Here is a 19,823-nt window from a genome sequence, read left to right on the forward strand (position 1 = left end):
CCGCACCTGGAGAATAGTCCCCACTTGCCACAACGAGAGGAGGCCCACGTCCAGTAAGGAAGACCCAGCACAGCCAAAAAAATGGTCTAAAATCCCTTATATAGGACAGTCCTTCGAAAAAATAAATAAATAAAAACATATTCTCTTGAAAAAAAATTACCAAGACTTTCCTCCCAAGTCCCCAAAGGTGCCTGCACATATCCCCAAAGAAGCCATTCTGAGTTGCATGACCCTGATGAAGGTCTTCCTTCATCATATGATTTGTTGCAGTAAAAATAAGGAAGGAATTTCTAAAGCAGTTAAGGTCACTTTGTACCGAGACTGAGGCACTCTATCATGTTAAATAAAATGTCAGTTGATAGTTATTGTGTCATTCTTTTCAAATGATTTTATGCACAGTAGATGGTTTTATTATAGATGAATTCGATTTGACTGTTGATTTTTAAGAATTTAGTAAGAATATGCAAACAAATGTGTATATCTTATTTAAAGAATCCTAATAAGGAAATTGCAACAGTACTAATGTTGAATGAAAGCTGTGTTGGGTGTTTTGGATATGAATGTCCTTATCTGATCTTCTTTACAATCCTGGGACAATGATTTTAAATCGCCTATTCACAGAAGGAAAAACTGAAGCTAATTAACTGGCTGGAGATCTCTACAGCCATTATCATGTACCATCTATAAATAGTTAAATCTAAATTCATTCATGTGAAATTCTGGGTTAGATCTTTTAGGAAATTGACAACTATAAGATTCTGTTGGCTATACTCATGTGTATTTATTTATTTATATTTTTATCCATGTATACATTTTTTAAAATTAAACTTTAAAAGTTTTATATAATTTTTATAGGTTATTTCCATTTACAGTTATTACAAAGCATTGGCTATATTCCCTGTGTTGTACAGTACATTCTTTCTATGTATATGTTTTTAAGTTTCAAACATGAAAACTATTTTAGCCACTAGGCTGCAAAAGTAAATGCATAGTGTACAAAACGAACGTGGGCTGCTGTATATCAGTATCTCCATATGTCACTCGAGGACATGCCCCTCGGTTCTTTGTCTCGTCACAACGAAAATTTGGAGTGACGGACATTGAAGCCCCCTCGGCAGGTCACAGCTCTTGGAGGACAGACCGTGTTATAGCTCTTAAATAAATCAGTGTTACAGCTCAGTGTTACAGCTCTATTTATTTAGATAATAGCATGAAGATCCATCTTCAAGGCGTGAGGGCATGTCGATCCAAAGACGCGAAGAGAAGAGCACCCCATCGCGTGGGGGAGTGAGAGAGGGAGAGAGGGAGAAAGAGAGAGAGTCGCAGGAGAGAGAGAGAGAAGAGGGCTTTGGCTCCTCTTTCTATATGTTTTTTGTTCCCCCTGGGCCTGTCCTATGCAAATTGGGCTTAGGCAGGAGTGTTGTTTGTTTTACCTGAGGTTCTCACTCTGGTCCTCGGACCTTCCTTTGTTCTATTTTCATGGGCTTTTCCCTTCCAGGTCTTTTAGCCACTGCTATTCTGGACTCCTTTTCCCTATTCTAACTACCTAATACATATAAATATATTTTCTCAGGTAAAAGCCTGAGGAAACCTGGAGCAGTATTTTGGGGTGGAGATAATTTGACAGTGTAGAATGCCTAAATCAACAGTACACAAATCCAGTGACCCACCGAGGCCTCTTTGGGGATTCTACGTCATACAGTAACATAATAGTTAAGAGCAGAGGCCCTGGGGTCCACATGACTCTGGGGAATTTACTTTGAGCCCCATTTTCCTCATCTGTAGCATTAGGCCTGTGGTGCCTACCGAACGGGGTGTCATTAGGATTAAATGTCAGACGTCTGTCTAGTGCTTGTTCGTGGTGTGGCTAGCAAGGGGTTGTTGTTCAGTCGCTCAGTCGTGTCCGACTCTTTGTGCCCCATGGGCTGCAGCACGCCAGGCTTCCCTGTCCTTTACTATCTCCCAGAGCTTGCTCAAACTCATGTCCATTGATTCAGTGATGCCATCCACTCCTTTCATCCTCTGTTGTCCCCTCCTCCTCCTGCCCTCAATCTTTCCCAGTGTCTGCTACATTGGCATTTATCAAGAGCATTGCCGTCTGCCTCTACAGAGATTGAAGCTCATGCTGCTATAGCTGTTGACCTTCAACAACCCCTAAGGGAGTTCAGGGTGGAGTGAGGCACTCTGTGCTCCAGGGACTCTGGTGGGACAGGTCTTTAGACAGTTGGATGTTTTTAGGAACAGATTTTATGATATCTATCCTTGCATCTCCTCACATCTAGAGAAGCACTAAATCCTTTCATGGTGACATCAGATGTCAGCACTTACAAAATCCTTTTGTGAATTGAGTGCTTCACGGTGTTGAACTCCCCCTTCACTGAAACCTTATATGTTGAATTTCCCCCACTGCCACTTTGGAGCAGTCTCTCAGAGCTATCTGAGATCCTGCCTCCTGGGCTGCAGTCCTCATTTTGCCCCAAATAAAACTTAACTTGCAGCTCTCAATTGTACATTTTTTTTTAGTCAACACCAGCATCAGGATCTTTTACAAAGTCCACTCTTCACATCAGGTGGCCAAAGTATTGGAGCTTCAGCTTCAGCATCAGTCCTTCCAATGAATATTCAGGGTTGATTTCCTCTAGGATTGACTGGTTTGATCTCCTTGCTGTCCAAGGTGCTCTCAAGAGTCTTCATCAGCATCACAGTTTGAAAGCATCAATTCTTCAGGGCTCTGCCTTCTTTATGATCCAACTCTCACGTCTGTACATGGCTGCTAGAAAAACCATAGCTTTGACTATATGGACCTTTGTTGGTAAAGTGATGTCTATGCTTTTTAACATGCCATCTAGGTTTGTAATAGCTTTTCTTTTGATTTCGTGGCTGCAAGTCACTGTCTGCAGTGATTTTGGAGCCCAAGAAAATTAAGCCTGCCACTGTTTCCATTGTTTTCCCATCTACTTGCCATGAAGTGATTGGACTGGTGCCATGAGCTTAGGTTTTTGAATGTTGAATTCTAAGCCAGATTTTTTACTCTCCTCTTTCAAGGAGTACATAGCTCTTGTCGTTGGCTAGAGGTGCACTCTCCTTCTCACTGGTTAATGAGGTGCTCTCTTCTGATTGTGCAGATTGAGAGGGCATGGAGAAGCTGAGGTTGGGTGCTGGGCTATTATGGAAGGCTTCTAGGAACTCCAGGAGGGAGAAAAGGTGTCAGCTAGAAGTGAGCTTGATGTCTGAAGCCATTTTCATACCATGGGTGAGCAGAAAGCCGGATTCTATCAAGAAACCAGCCCTGGGTGTCTTGTGCTCCCAGATGTCTGTGGTCCTTTCATTGTGCAAATAGGGCTTGTATTTTCTACTTGCTGAGAAGTCTCAGTTTCCAAGATTCAGTCCTATTAGCAAGGCCCAATTTCTGATTTTTTTGAATTTGATAATATGGAACCTAGAAGTGGAATAACCCTCCAGTGCTAATCTTGAAACATGGTGAATTAGATACGGGACATGGCAAAGAGAAAGGGGGGCCGGTGGGAGGGGTACAGAGGACAGAGGGAGGAGAAAGGCAGGACCGGGGCTAACCCAGGGCTGGACACCCAGGAGTGTCGGGACAGGGGTTGCTGCACTGGGTTGAGTGAGCACGTTACGTAAAGCAAAGCCTGGGAGTTCAGGGTGATGCCCGCAGAGGCTGCTGAGTGCTGATCCTTGTACCCTCCACTTGCCCCTGCTGCCTCTGATGCCTCCGGGGGCATCCTCAAGATGCCTGACATCTTGAGGGAGGTGGTCACCAGCATCTCTCTGGAGCCCCCTCCTCTCCATCAAGGGCCCCGAGAAGAGAGTTCCCAGGTTGGGGCGTGGGCCTATCAGGGCATCTCTCAACTATGAATGGCCCCTTAATTATTCAAGACACTCACCTAACATGGCCAACTCTCCAGTCCCTCCTGTGCTCATCCACAAGGAGAGAAACTCTGAATTGGATACTCTTTCCTAGGGCCTTGGAAGAATTCTGCCAAGGGCTGGAATCACCTCCTACCTCAGTCTTGAGGTTTTGAAAGAGTGAAATGAGAGCATTTTGTGCTTCTGGGCTTCATGCTTTCACTCCATTCCCCATTTCATCACACCCCCCAGTGCTATGAAATGTGGATTAGTTTTTAATCTTCCTTTCTCATTTTTGTTGTGTTGGTGTTGAACTGATTATGCAGAACTGTGTGTTGCTATCTCTTGGCATCTTCCCTCCAGGGATGGAGCTGTGCTTTCTAAACATCACCTTTAATCCTCTTCTGGAAGGAGGCTGTATAAGGTGCTCACCCCGTCCGTCAGGACCCATTGAGACGGACAGGTTACAGGCCCTCGTAACCTGGGCCACACAGAACAGGAGGATCAGAGGCGCCAAGATCCCAAATCTATTGCTACCCCTCCAGCCACCCGTCTCAGGTGACGCTGGTGGTTGAAAGAATAAATACATGAAAATTAAGCCCACTCTGCCTGCAAAAGAGAAGAGAAGGCAAGCTGGCCGCAGGCCGTCACCTGGAGTCACCTACTGGGAAGTGTTGAGTCACCTCCAGATGAAGGATGGAGAGGGGGCTTGAGTGACAGGCTCACTGCCAGCACCTTGTACAAGGAAGCTGCAGGTCAAAGTGAGAACAGACTCTCTGCCTTGGAGCCAACCTGTCAGCATAAAGTATTTTGCTCTTAATATAGGGGTATTTGTGATAAATAGGCCGACACAGGAATGGTCGGTTTCATTTTCCATTTACATGTGCTCCTTGGAACACCTCTCACTTTCCCATCTTAATGGCCTTTCCAGAACTTTTCAGAGCACATACAGCCGACTCCTAGTATCTCTGGGGATGATTGCTGGTGGTTCTGAGAAAGTTACTCTTGTTTTACCTGCCCTCCTGGCCTTCTGGTTGAGTGGAGAAGAGGCTTCACTCTGCTGCTTAAGACTTCCCTCGCCTGATTCCTTCTTATTTGTTTTATATTTTTAAAGATACCAGGGCCAGTCCACTAAGCATTTTAGCAGGTAAATATCTAGCTAGACTTAGTAAGCCCTCTTTTGTTTCTAAGATTTTATTTAAGATTTTATGGAAGGTAGTACTGGTTTTCCATTTATACTAGAGGCATTTACTTAGCAGACACTCATATAGCATTTATTCTGTGGAAGGCCTGTTTCAGGCACTTTATAAAGAGACAGCCCCTTGTTTCTCACAACCTGATTGTAAACCTCTGTGATAAGAACTATAATCACCCTCATCATGCTTGTGTGCATGCTAAGTCACTTCAGTCATGTCTGACTCTGTGACCCCATGTACCACAGCCCTCCAGGCTCCTCTGTCCGTGGGATTCTCCAGGTGAGAGTACTGGAGTGGGTTGCCATGCCCTCTTCCAGGGGATCTTCCCGACCCAGGGGTTGAACCCAGGTCTCTTATGTCTCCTGTGTTGACGAGCAGGTTCTCTACCACTAGCGCTACCTGGGAAGCCCACCCTCATCACATAGATGGGGAAATTGAGGCACAGGGGGGTTAAATCAGGTTAGGAAGTGGCAGAAGCAGTGTTGAAACCAGGGCAGCTTGACTCCAGACTGTTCTTAACCTCTGTGCACCACTGCCTCTCCAGAAGGAATGCTTTAAAAATTGATGTATTCAAGGGAAAAAAAATGAGCTGATTCAAAAAACATGATATGAAGAAAATGAGAGAAAAAAAAAAAAAGATAAAAAAAAAGAAAATGAGGTTCTCCTGCTACTTGTAAATGGCAGAAATGGTGACGGTGAACTAAAATGAGCATCGCTGGTAGCTCACCTGGCCTGCAGGATGAGGAAGTGACTGGCCGGCTAAGCAGTCAACCTCAGGCACAACGCGCTGCACCCGAAGGGTCCCTGGAGCTGCAGATAAAACTTCTTGCAGGTTGACTGTGTTGTAGAGACCTCCTGCTGCAGTAGATGATGCATTTGTAGTAATATGTACATGAATTCACAGGTGCATGCACACGTACATGCGTGTGCACACGGCTGCTTTCACTGCTGTTACGGACCAGAAATGGAGCCACACAGCTTGATCAGCACCGTTCCTTCTTTTCTCTCTTAGTGGAAATATAGTTGATTCACAGCGCTGTGTTACAAAGGCAAAACAAAACAAACAAACATGTTAGTTTCTAGAGTAAAGCACAGTGATTCAGCTTTATGTGTGCACGTATTCTTTTTCAGATTCTTGGTCGTCATAGGTTATTGTAAGATGTTGAGCATCGTTCCCTGTGCTATATTGTAGGGCTTTGTTGTCCTATATACAGTAGTGTGTATATGTTAATCCCAAACTCCCATTTTATCCCTCCCCACTCTCTTCCTGTCTGGTCACCACAAATTTGTTTTCTTTGTCTGTGAGTCTGTTTCTGTTTTGTAAATAAGTTCATTTGAAACATTTTTTTTAGATTCCACAAATAAGTAGAATATGATATTTGTCTTTCTCTGACTTACTTCACTTAGTATAATAATCTCTATTATTCACACTGCTGCAGACGGTAATGTTTCATTCTTTTTTATGGGTGAGTAATATCCCCCCGAGAAGGGAATGGCAACCTACTCCAGTATTCTTGCCTGGAGAATTCCATGGACAGAGGAGCCTGGTGGACTACAGTCCATGGAGTCACAAAGAGTTGGACAAGAATGAACGACTAACACTTTCATATTCAAAATTTTCCATTGTATCTATGTACCACATCTTTATTCATTCATCTTCTTTTCTTTAACCTGTGTTATCTCTTTAAATGTTCTCAACAGCCTCTGTGGTGGTTTTCATCCCCATCCCAGGACGAGGAAGCTGAGTCTGGGGTATGCTATGGAACTTTTCCAGGCCACCCTGCTGACAGGGGTGGACCTGGGCTGGGAGACCAGGCCAGGCTGCTCCTAAAACCCAGCAAGGTCTCAGCCATGGCGTTACACTCTCAGTCACTTATTCCTTAAAGGTGAACTCAGGCTTCCTACATTCTCTTTCAGAAAAAAAATGCTGGGTCTGAACATAACTCTTGACAATAAGTCTCAGACTCCGGTATTTAAATAAAAAATGACTTAAGTCTTAGAGATTGATTGAATTTGTCAGCTCTTTATTTCATCAGGTAAACACATTACTTCCCTAAGTAGTAGCAAAGTTCAACAACGCTCCTTTAACATTGTCAATACACAAATGAAAGGAGATCGTGACAAGAAACGCAGGGAGGACATGAGCTCGGGATGATCTGTGTGTGTGTGCGTGTGTGCAAACGTGTGTACATGTGTTTAGTATGTTTCTAAGACAAATGAAAGCTCCTTCATGGAGCCGAGTTGGTAGCATTGGGGAACCACTGTCTTAAGAGTTCCTGCCTAGTGTTTCTGCTGTCTTCTGTTGGCTGGTAATTAGACTATCAAATGTGAAACAGATCGTCAGCCCAGGCTGGATGCATGAGACAAGTGCTCTGGGCTGGTGCACTGGGAAGACCCAGAGGGATGGGATGGGGAGGGAGGTGGGAGGGGGGATCGGGATGGGGAACACATGTAAATCCACGGCTGATTCATGTCAATGTATGGCAAAAACCACGACAATATTGTAAAGTAATTAGCCTCCAACTAATAAAAATAAATGAAAAAAAATTTTTTTTTAAATTGAAGTATAGTTGATTTATAATGTGTTAGTGTCAGGTATATAGCAAAGTGATTTGTTATACATATGTGTGTGTATATATATGTGTGTGTGTGTGTGTATCTTTTCTTTTTCAGATCCTTTTCATGATAGGTTATTATAAGATATTGAATATAGCTGTACTATACAGTAGGACCTTGTTTTTTTTTTAATTTATCTATTTTATATAAGTAGTGTGTACATACTGATCCCAAACTATGAGTTTATCCCTTCCCACTCCTCTCCCCTGTGGTAACCATAAGTTTGCTTTCTCTTTTTATTTATTTGTTTTGGCTGCACCGGGTCTTCATGGCTGCACACGGGCTTTCTCCAGCTGCAGAGAGAGGAGGCCACTCTCTAGTTGCGGTGTGCAGGCTTCTCGTTGCGGTGACTTCTCCCGTTGCCGAGCACAGACTCGAGGCGCGTGGGCTTCAGCAGTTGAGGCATGCAGGCTCAGTAGCTGCAGCCTGTGGGCTCTGGGGCATGTGGGCTTCAGCAGTTGAGGTGTGTGGGTTCACCACCAGGCTCTCGAGCATAGGCTTAGCTGCTCTCCAGCATGTGGAATCCTCCTGGACCAGGGATGGAACTCGGGTCCCCTACGCAGGCAGGTGGATTCTTACCTACTGCATCACCAGGGAAGTCCAATAAGTTTGTTTTCTGTGTCTGTGAGTGTTTGTGTTTGGTAAATAAGTTCATTTGTATCATTTTTTTAATTCCACAAAAAAGTGATATCGTGATATTCGTCATTGTCTGACTTACTTGACTTAGTAGCTTAGCTGCTTCAGTCCTGTCCAACTCTGAGCGACCCCATGGGCTGGAGCCCACCAGGCTCCTCTGTCCATGGGATTTTCCAGGCAAGAATACTGGACTGGGTTGCTGATTCCTTCTCCAGGGGATCTTCCTCACCCAGGGATGGGACTTGTGTCTCTTACATCTCCTGCATTGGCAAGTAGGTTCTTCACCACTAGCGCCACCTGGGAAGCCCATGATAATCTCTAGGTCCATCCATGTTACTGCAAAGGATATTATTTCATTCTTTGTAATGGCTGAGTAATATTCCATTCTATGTGTGCACCACATTTTTAAAAACCCGTTTGTCTGTCAATGAACAGTTAGGTGACTTCCACGTCCTGGCTATTGTAAATGTGCTGCTATGAACATTGGTGTGTACGTATCTTTTCAAATTGAAGTTTTCATCTTTTCTGGATGTATTGGCTGGTTACTTTTAAAATGACCTCCTTCAAATGATGCTAAGAAGGTGTCTCCCAGTTATCCTGAAATTAATTGCTCTGATTATGGATTGTACTGGCTCTTAGTTTGTAGATTTTTAAAAAGCTGCTTCATAATCATCACCATCTCCAGTGACATGATAAATCCTAGAAAGTGGTGAGCTATGAGAGGGGAATAGCAGTGTCTGTTTTTTCACTAATCCATCCTAGAACTTAGCACAGTGCTTGGCATAGAGTGGGTGCACAGTAACCATGAGTTAAGTAACTGAATGAATGAATGGTGGATGAAAGAGATAATTACATTTAAAATTTCTTATTCTTTGTGTCCAGAGCTGATAAATTCTTAATGTAAACGTATTTGTAAATTATGAAACAATAATGGGAAAGTACACTATTAACCCACTACTGAGCTTACAAAAAAAGCTTGTGGGTACCTTTCCTATCCCATCCTTCTTGCTTCCTTCTAAATAAAAACCATCCTGAATTTTGGGTTTCCATTCTGTTGCTTTTTAAAAGAGTAGTTAAAAAAATCCCATATGTGTATTCCACCCTAAATCTCATGTTTACCACCCTTGCTTCCTTAAGATAGTTTTTAAAATCACATATGTATGTAATCTAATCAGAGTGTTGTTTAGTTTTTGCTTGGTTTCTGAAGTTTATAAAAAAATGCTATCATATAGCTTATGGTATTTTACTATATTTTTTCACTCCATATTATGTTTCTAAGCTTCATTGGAGCAATAGGTGGTTTATTTTCATTGCTGAATAATAAACAGGCCATCATCTGAATAGTACAATTTATTCATGAATTCACCTGTCAATGGTTATTTCTAGTTTGGGTCAATTGTGAACAGTATGGCTATGACCATTCTTTAAAAAAAATGTTTTGGTTGTTAACATAACAGTATACACATATATACATGTATATGTAGCATAAAAAATGAAAAGTTCATGAATTAAAAGCTGAACACTTTAAATACCCCCATGGCAAGATGACTTACTCTGACCTCAAAGCCCAGGATAGTCACCGCGCCCTCCTCCAGTTGGACTTTGTGCTAATCACCTCTTCACTCTTCTTTGTTGCACGGTCATCATTCCTAAGCACTACAGCTTAGCTTTGCCTGTTTATCTTTTCTTTCTTAAAATGTCTTTTCTAGATCTCCTTTCATCTGTACGCCCCCATCCCATTTCCTATCCCTCCTCTTGCCACTTTGAATTATTAGGCTTTTGTTTTCATCGATGCGTTTCTCTGGCCTGCTTTTATGATCTACAGGGTTGCTTTTCTGCTCCTCATTTTTCTTTGAATAACTGTACAGGATTTGACTTCAATCCTTTTCTCTTACTTATGCATACATGATATTAGGTTTCCCGAACTTATAGGAAGGAGGTATAATTTAAGAGTTGTTCTAATTTTACAACTTTGGAGCATCCTCTTCTGTAGTTTTTGTTAAGTATTGAAGAACTCTGGCACCTCACTTCCTGCGATCCCCAGATTACTTTTATCAGGCTCTTCTCCCCACCCCCTTTACTCTATTTCCCTGATCTGCTCCCTGCGGATTCTGTTTCTGGCAGTTCCTCCTCAGTTGCGATTTTTAAAAAACAATTTATTTTTATGTTTTTGGCGGTGCAGGGTCTTCATTGCTGTGCAGGTTTTCTCTAGTTGCGGAGAGTGGGGACTACTTTCTAGTTGCAGTGTTCTGGCTTCTCATTGCAGTGGCTTCTCTTGTTGCAGAGCTCGGACTCAATATTATCAATTTGCAAATATTATTGCCCATACTGTGAGTTTTTTTTTCACTTCTTGGTGATGTTCTTTGAAGTATAGAAGTTTTTCATTCCAATTCATCTATTTTGTCTTGTGTTTCTATGCTCTACATGTCATATTGAAGAAATCATTGCCTAATCCATGGTCATGAAGATTCATACCTATGTTTTATTCCAAGACTTTTATCATTTTAGCTCTTAAGTTTAGGTTTTTGATCCATTTGTGTTCATTTTTATATGTGGTATGAGGGAGAGGTCTAATTTCTTTCTTTAGTGTGTGACTATCCAGTTGTCACACCATTTGTTGAAAAGATATTCTTTCACCATCAATTGGCACCCTTGTTTAAAAGCAATTGACCATAGGTATATGGGTTTATTTCTTAAGTCCAAATTCTATTTCATTGACCTATATGTCTATATTTATGCCAGTCTTATTTCCTGTAGCTTTGTAGTAAGTTTTGAAATTGGGGAGTGTAAGTCATCCGAATTTTGTTCTTTTCAAAATTGTTTTGGTTGTTCTGTGCCTTTTGCAAGTCCATATGAGTTTTATGATCTGCTTATTAATTGTTGAAAAAAAACCCCACAAAAGCCAGATGGAATTTTGATAGAGATTGACTGAATCTGTAGATCAATTTGGGGAACACTGTCATCTTGACAACATTAAGTGTTTTAATCCATGAAGATGGGGTGTCTTTCTGCTTACTTAGAACTTATTTAATTTCTTTCAGTAATGTTTTATAGTTTTCTGTGTACTTAAGTGTACTCACACCTTTTTGTTAAGTTTATTCTTAAGTAAGTTAGTCTTTTTGGTGGTATTATTAATGGAATTATTTAATTTTTATATTGTTTATTGCTAGGACATAGAGCACAACTGATTTTTACGTCTTGATCTTATATCCTGTAACCTTGCTGGATTGGTTTATTAGTTCCAATTTTTTTAGTGGATTCTGTACAATTTCATATATATAAGATAATGTCATCTCCAAACTGAGATAGTTTCACTTCTTCCTTTCTAATCTGAATGCCTTCTCATTTCTTTTCCTGCCTAATTGCCCTGGACAGAACTCCAGTAGAGTGTTGGGAAAAGTGGATATACTTGTTTTCTTCCCGATCTCAGGAGAAAATCAAGCAGTCTTTGACCACTATGTTAGCTATGGATATTTCATAGATGCCCTCTATCAGGGTGAGGAAGTTCCCTTCTTTTCTTAATCAGCTGTGTTTTTTTTATTTTTAATAGGAGAATAGTTGTTTTACAATGTTGTGTTGGTTTCTGCCATACATCAACAGGAATCAGTCATAGGTACACATGTGTCCCCTCCTTCTTGAACCTCCCTCCCACCTCCTACCCCATCCCACCCCTCTAGGTTGTCACAGAGCACCGACTTTGAACTCCCTGCTTCATACGGCAAATTCCCACTGGCTGTCTTTTTATATATGGTAATGTATATACTTCAGTGTGACTTTTTCAATTCATCCCTCCTCTCCTTTCCCCACTGTGTCCACAAACTGTTCTCTATGTCTGCATCTCTATCTTCAGTTCAGTTCAGTTGCTCAGTCTTGTCCGACTCTTTGCAACCCCATGGACTACAGCACACCAGGCTTCCCTGTCCATCACCAACTCCCAAAGCTTGCTCAAACTCATGTCCATTGAGTTGGTGATGCCATCCAACCACCTCATCCTCCGTCATTCCCTTCCCCTCCTGCCTTCAATCTTTCCTAGCATCAGGGTCTTTTCCAAGGAGTCAGTTCTTCGCATCAGGTGGCCAAAGAATTGGAGTTTCAGCTTCAGCATCAGTCCTTCCAATGAATATTCAGGACTGATTTCCTTTAGGATGGACTGGTTGGATCCAAGGAACTCTCAAGAGTCTTCTCCAACACCACAGTTCAAAAGCATCAATTCTTTGGTGCTCAGCTTTCTTTATAGTCCAGCTCTCACGTCCATACATGACTACTGGAAAAACCATAGCCTTGACTGGATGGACCTTTGTTGGCAAAGTAATGTCTCTGCTTTTTAATATGCTGTCTAGGTTGGTCATAGCTTTTCTTCCAAGGAGGAAGCGTCTTTAATTTCGTGGCTGTAGTCACCATCTGCAGTGATTTTGGAGCCCAAGAAAATAAAGTCTGTCACTATTTCCATTGTTTTCCCATCTGTTTGCCATGAAGTGATGGGACCAGGTGCCATGATCTTAGTTTTCTGAATGGTGAGTTTTAAGCCATTTTTTTTCACTCTCCTCTTTCACCTTCATCAAGAGGCTCTTTAGTTCCTCTTTGCTTTCTGCCATTAGGGTGGTATCATCTGCAAATCTGAGGTTGTTGATATTTCTCCTGGCTATCTTGATTCCAGCTTGTGATTCATCCAGCCCAGTATTTTCACATGATGTACTCTGCATGTAAGTTAAATAAGCAGGGTGACAATATACAGCCTTGATGTACTTATTTCCCCAGTTTTGAACCAGTCTGTTGTTCCATGTCCAGTTCTAACTGTTGCTTCTTGACCTGCATACATGTTTCTTAGAAGACAGGTAAGGTGGTCGGTCTGGTATTCCCATCTCTGTAAGAATTTTCCACAATTTGTTGTGATCCACACAGTCAAAGGCTTTAGTGTAGTCAATGAAGCAAAAGTAGATGTTTTTCTGGAATTCCTTTGGTTTTTCTTTGATCCAACAGATGATGGCAATTTGATTTTTGGTTCCTCTGCCTAATATGTTACACACAACTATAATAGGTGATACACACACATTGGATTAGGGCCCACCCTGATAACCTCACTTTAATTAATTACCTCAGTAAAGATACACTCTCCTAGTAAGGTTATATTTTCAGGTCCTGGGGGTTAGAAATTAAACATGTGAATTTCAGGGGGGACTCAGTTCAACCTCTAATAGCAAGTGTACACATATTTTTTTTAATATCTGGAAAGAGTTTGTGAAGGATTATTGTTAATTTTCTTTAAACATTAGGTAGAATCCATTTAGTGATGCCTTCTTGTCATGGCCTTTTTTTGGGTAGGAAGTAATCAAAACAATTTTGATTATTAATTCATTGTTTTTTACTTGTTATAGGTCAGATTTTGTTTCTTCTTGACTTGGTATCAATAACTTGTGACTTTCTAGGAATTTGCCCTAGAAGGCTATCTAATTTGTTGGTGTATAGTTGCTCATAGTATTCCTTTATAGTCTGTTTTATTTCTGTAAAGTTGGTAGTAATGTCCTCCCTTCATTTGTGATTTTACTGATTTAAGGCTTCTGTTTTTCTTGATCAATCTTGTTTATCGATTTTGTTGATTTTTTAAAAGAGCCAATTTTTTGGTTTTGTTGATTCTATTGTTTTTCTATTCTCTAGTTTATTTTCACATCAGTCTTTATCATTTTCTTTCTTCTGCTTTTTTATTTTTGTTTGCTCTTGCTTTTCTAGTTTATTCAGATTATTGATTTGAGGTCTTTAGTCTTTTTAAATATAAGTATTTACTGCTATAACTTTCCTCTAACCACTGCTTTAGTTATATCCTAAGCTTTGGAGAAGGAAATGGCAACCCACTCCAGTATTCTCTCCTGGAGAATCCCATAGGCAAGGAGCCTGGCAGGCTACAGCCCACGGGATTGCAAGAGTCAGACATGACTTAGCGACTGAACCACCACAAGCTTTGGTATGTTTCTGTTTTCATTCACCTCAAAATATTTTCTAATTTTCCTTGTTATTTCTTCTTTGACCCATTGCTATGTTGTTTAATTTCCAGATATTCTGAATTCATAAAATTTATTTTTGTTATTGATTTCTAATTTCTTTCCATTGTGAAGAACATACTTTGTATGATTTTAGTCTTTTAAAATTTATTGGAACTGGTAAATTTTATTGGAAGTAATTTATAGTCTGTCCTGGGGAATATTCCATGTGTGGTTGAGAACAAGGTGTACACTGATGTTGTTGGAGTGTTCTACAGATATGTGTAAGTCTGATTGGTTTATAGTGTTCAAATCTTGGATTTTCTTATTGTTCTTTTGTCAGGTTTTCTACCCATCACTGAAAATGAGCTATTGAAGGCACCAGCTATTATTTTTTTTTTGTTTTTTTTTGCAGATAGTGGAGTGCAGTTTATTACACTGGCGGGCCCAAGGCAGAGTCTCCTCTTAGCCAAGGGCCCTGACCAGCATTTGTGAAAATCTTTTATACCCCATGTGTATGTGTCCAAACCCACCACCCCAATCCCTTGATGCTTACAAAGGAAGGGTAAATACAATCACAATATCCCCATCATTCACGTGTTATGTGTTTAAACAGATAATAATCAATAAGCCAACGGTTACATTCCAACCAGTTAATAACCGATAAGCCTGTGCTTACATTCTGATAGATAGTGTCCGGAGGCAGGGGTGATTAGTGTCTGTTTTCTCTTAGGTGATGAGTAACCTGGATGTGATCTTCAAGGTTCCCCTGTCCAGAGGGGGTCTTATCCTTCCATTGTCATTCCCACAGGCACTAAGCAGAGAGTTCAGAGTCCACTGGAGAGGTGGCCGAGCAAGATCAGCACAGACAGGCCTGAGATGGAGTCCAGGCCCTATGAATTCCTTCTTCATTCCCCCTTCTTGATGCTCTTAACTTATATTATGAGCATCATTCATAGGGATATATTACAGCCTGGCTCTCCAACTGCCAATTAGGGAGAATGACATCAACCTTCAGGTTACAAAGTTCACAATACATTGTAAAACTCAGGGTCCACAAAGCAGAACTATCAAGGCAACTATAACAGTGGTAAATATAGTTTTCCACCAATCGCTCTTCACCCAAGATAGGACCGAAATCCAGAAAGGAATGTTCTCATTTGACATTGCTTTTACCTGGTTTTTCTTGTCATCTAAAGTAGTCGATACATTGTCAGATAAGTCAGGAATGTATACACAACATTCAGCCTTAATTATAGCACAGGTCCCTCCTTGAGCAGCTGTGAGTATGTCCAAAGCCATTTTATTATGAATTACCGCTTTTCTCATTTAGATTTGCTCTTCATTTAAGGCTTGGATGGCTTCTGTTCTATCTAGGAGGGCCTGTTTGTGAAATTAGTCAAGGCCTCTACTTTAATCATAATATATTTGTTGTCCCTACAGAGGGTACGAAAAAGGCAGCAATATACTCATACCATTGAAACACATATCTTGTCCACCTAGCATGTAAATAAGGTAGATTTACTGGGGCTTGTTGTAGGTTAGGCTTTTGCTACACTAGCATTTATATCAAATGTAACCCCATGACCCGAGTCTATTGACTGTAGGTCTTACACCAAGAGAGCAAGGAGAGGTTATGATTGACAAGAGAGGAAAGTCTCTTTGTCATCCCAGAAAAGAGCAGAGTGGTTTAAAATCTGCTTGGCGGAGCGGTGACACCCACCAAGGAAGTCCATCCTTCACAGACAGAGGCATAGTCCTACATACCCAGAAGTTGTAGGTGTTGTGGAAGTCCGTGTGGGAATGTGCCCATGAGGTGAAAACGTTGTCCTGAGTTGAGACAGAAGTTAAATTCAAAATCACGTTGGTGAGGCCAAGCAGCAGGAGTTGACTGTGCGGCTTCATCCTGAAGGGGCTCGTCCGGGATCTTCTTTTCCTTCTTCTTAAGGATGGTCTTAGTCTCTCGAGGGTCAGTGGGGTCCCTCTGTGCAGTCCACTCAGCGTTTTCTGGGTCTGCATGGTATGCTCTCTTCACCCTTGTATGATGGATCAAGGGACAGTACCTGCAACTTTAACTGCAGTAGGGGTAGTTAGAATAACATAAGGGCTCTTTCACCAAAGGGCTAGCAAATCATGTTTCCAATCTTTGACCCATACTTGGCCACCAAGTGTAAACTCATGAATCTGTTCCCCAACGGGGAACGGCACCCTTTCTTGTACAAACTTAGTTACCCAATTTATTACCTTATCCAGTTCCATCTGCTGTGAAATCCTATCCCCCCTTACCTGAGGCAAATTTGTTGACACCTATTTTATTATGGGAGGAGGCCTCCCATACACAATTTCGTATGGAGAATAGCCTTGGGACTGTGGGGTCATCCTGAGTCTGAGCAGAGCCGTTGGAAGCAAGTCCACCCAGGAGCAGTCAGTCTCTCTGATCCACTTGGAGAGTCTCTTTAAGTGTCCGGTTGGCTCATTCCACCATCTCAGAACTCTGGGCCTATATGCAGTGTGCAGTTTCCATTTGATGTTTAAAGTTTTGCTTACTTGTTGTACTAAATCAGCTACAAAAGCCGGGCCATTGCCTGATCCAATGCTGGTAGGAAATCCAAATCTGGGAACTATTTCCCTAAGCAGGCACCGGGCTACTTCTGATGTTCTTTCAGTCCAGGTAGGAAAAGCTTTTACCCATCTCGGAAACGTACATACCATGACCAGCAGATAATGGTAGTGTCGGTGAGGTTTCAGTTCAGTGAAGTCCACTCCCAGGTGTTCAAGGGGCATCATGCCTTTCAGCTGAATACTGGAGGATTTTGTCTGAATCCCAGAGAGGCAGCATTCACCTGTGAGCAGGCTGCATGGCCTAGGTGGGTCGCTTGGTGTGTCTGGCTTACCAGCGTGAGTGCCAGCTCCTCCAGTACCAATAATTTGCCACTTGGCAATTCCCACCCTCTTTTCAGTCTTGATGGCCCCTTCCACTTTGGCTAACCCAACAGCTGTTGTCCTTGTTTTATCAGGCTAGTGCCATCAGTATATAGGACCCAATTAGGGTCTGGAACCTTGAGCCCTTCTTTAAAACAAGCCCCAGATACCTTACCTCCTCTTTGTAGATCTGTGCCTTCTTCTTCGACACCGGGTAACCTGCTTCCATCAACAGCTGGAGCAGTGCATTTGTCCCTTTCCAGCATTTTTCCTCGGTCTCGGCAGCCAGCAGCAGGTCATCCCCGTATTGTAGGAGCCGACATCCATACTCTTCCGGATGGGATGAGTCCAGGTCAGAAGCCAAGGCTTCCCCAAAGATGGCTGGGAAGTTTTTAAACCCTTGTGGGGGAGTCCAGATGAGCTGTTGTTTGGTGCTCCCGACTGGATCTTCCCATTCAAAGGCAAAGATGGGCTGTGACGCTGGGGCGAGGCATATGCAGAAGGCATCCTTGAGATCTAGGCAAGTGTAAACTTTAGTCCTCGGTGGGAGGAGGCTAAGTAAGGTATAGGGGTTTGGAACAGTGGGGTGTAAAGTCACAGTAGCCTGGTTGACTAGCCTGAGATCTTGTACAGGCCTACAGTCCTGTCCTCCTTCCCTTTTGACTGGCAGGATTGGCGTGTTCCAAGCCGACTGGCACTCTACTAGAATGCCTGCTTGTTTCAATCTATTGATGTGGGGCAATATGCCGGTTCAGGCCTCCATCCATAGCGGGTACTGGCGCTTTGTAACCGGGATGGTGCCTGGTTTGAGCTCTATTATCACTGGGGCGTGATGTTTAGCCAGCCTGGGGGGAGGGGGGGGTTGTCTTCCACCCAGACCTCAGGGAATAATTGAGTTAGCTCCCTCATGCTCTTCTGGCCCACCCGGTTCTGCCTTCAGAGGCTCATGCAACCTCCACTCATCTTGGGGTGGTATTGAGAGAGAGGGCAAATAAGTCATAGAGTCCATCCAGAAGGTGGGCCTCTCCTCAGGTGAGAAAGTCACCTGTGCTCCTAGTTTGGAGAGCAAGTCTCTTCCCAACAGGGGTACTGGGCACTCAGGAATGTAGAGGAATTCATGAATCACTTGGTGCCCCGCCTCCCCCCATCTGACATTTTCTGGGCTGGCAAAACGGTTTAATCATCTCTTCTTCTGATACCCCAGTAACAGCGGCAGTCTTTTTGGACAGAGGTGCCATAGGTTTTGTTACTGCCGACAGTTCTGCTCCTGTATCCACCATGAAGTCAATGTTTTGGTCCCCAACTTTTACGGTTACCATGGGCTCTCAGGGACCTGATATCTCTGAGCCCTAGCAGCCCTAGTTAATTTCCAAGTCAGTAAGCCCCACAACTGCGGGAGCTTCCTCTTCCTTCCTTGCCTTAGGGCATTCATTCTTCCAGTGGCCAAAAGCTCGGCACCGGGCACACTGGTTTGGCTGTACGGGCCCAGGGCCTCCCTTGGGACCGGCTGAAGGACTGTCCTGTCCCTGGGGCAGATGAGGTTTTCTGGAGGGCCCGAGATAGACTTTCCCAGAGCAGCAGCTTGCACTGGAAGTCTCTTGTCTGTTCTCTTTCGTTCCCTCCAGCTCTCTGGCAGAGCGTGGTCTCTGCTTAATTCCAACGTCTCCCTCCCCCTCTTGTCAGTACTCACCGGGAGAGGCGGGTATAGCTTGGGCGGTTCAGTTGGAGCCGGATCCTGGAAGTGTTGGCCAGAGGCTTCTGTCACCGGGATCGGAGCCTGCCCAAACGGCGGCTCTACGAGCTCCGGGAAAGCTGGCGGAGGAGCAGTGGCTGTTGCAGAAACTTCACCTGGCCCTGGATCGGGCATTAAGGCGGCCTCCGGTCCTGGTGAAGCACTGGGAGGCAGGCGTGTCATTATCCAGCATGGGGGAGGGGTCAGGTCATCCCCGTCCAAATCCTGTAGAATTTCCTTTTTTATCATCAGTCAATTTTTGTGCCCTTAATATTTTTCCCTTTCCCTTCTGGATACAGAACCTTGTCCAAGTAGGAGGGTCTCAAGCTAACCCTAGCCATGAGTCAATAGATGGATATTGATCCAGGTGTCCTGGCTCTTCTGTGACTACTATGTAGATTGCTTCCACTATTTTTAAGTTCACGGTGTTCTCTGGTGGCCATCCTGCTCCCATAGGGGGCCATTCGACCTCACAGAGTATGTGGAGGCAGTTAGGCTTCATCTTCACCCCATAGTCTCCTCCTAATCCCTTCTTTAAAATTTTCACTCCAATACAGTTGCCTTAGATTCACTTCCCCCCATCTTGCTTACCTTCTCAGACCTTCTTGTACTTTTCTTTTTCTTTCTGTCTACGAAGTTCTCAGTACCCTATGTACTTCTCACATTTCCACTCAGTGACACTTAAATTACCATTCTGCCTCCTTCCTAATTGGGGTGAGAAGAGCCTTACCTGCCAGACCCCAGAGGGAGAAGGGGGATCAGCGTGTCTTCACCTGCTGGTCAGCACAGCTGAACCAGAACATCACATGGTCCAAGACTCTTTCTCCCTTAAAGTCCATTCTGCCTTGGTGGGCTTGATCAGGTGCGGATGAAAACACA

This window comes from Cervus canadensis, chromosome 15 (genome assembly GCF_019320065.1).
Source record: "Cervus canadensis isolate Bull #8, Minnesota chromosome 15, ASM1932006v1, whole genome shotgun sequence".
In the NCBI taxonomy this organism is placed as follows: Eukaryota; Metazoa; Chordata; class Mammalia; order Artiodactyla; family Cervidae; genus Cervus; species Cervus canadensis.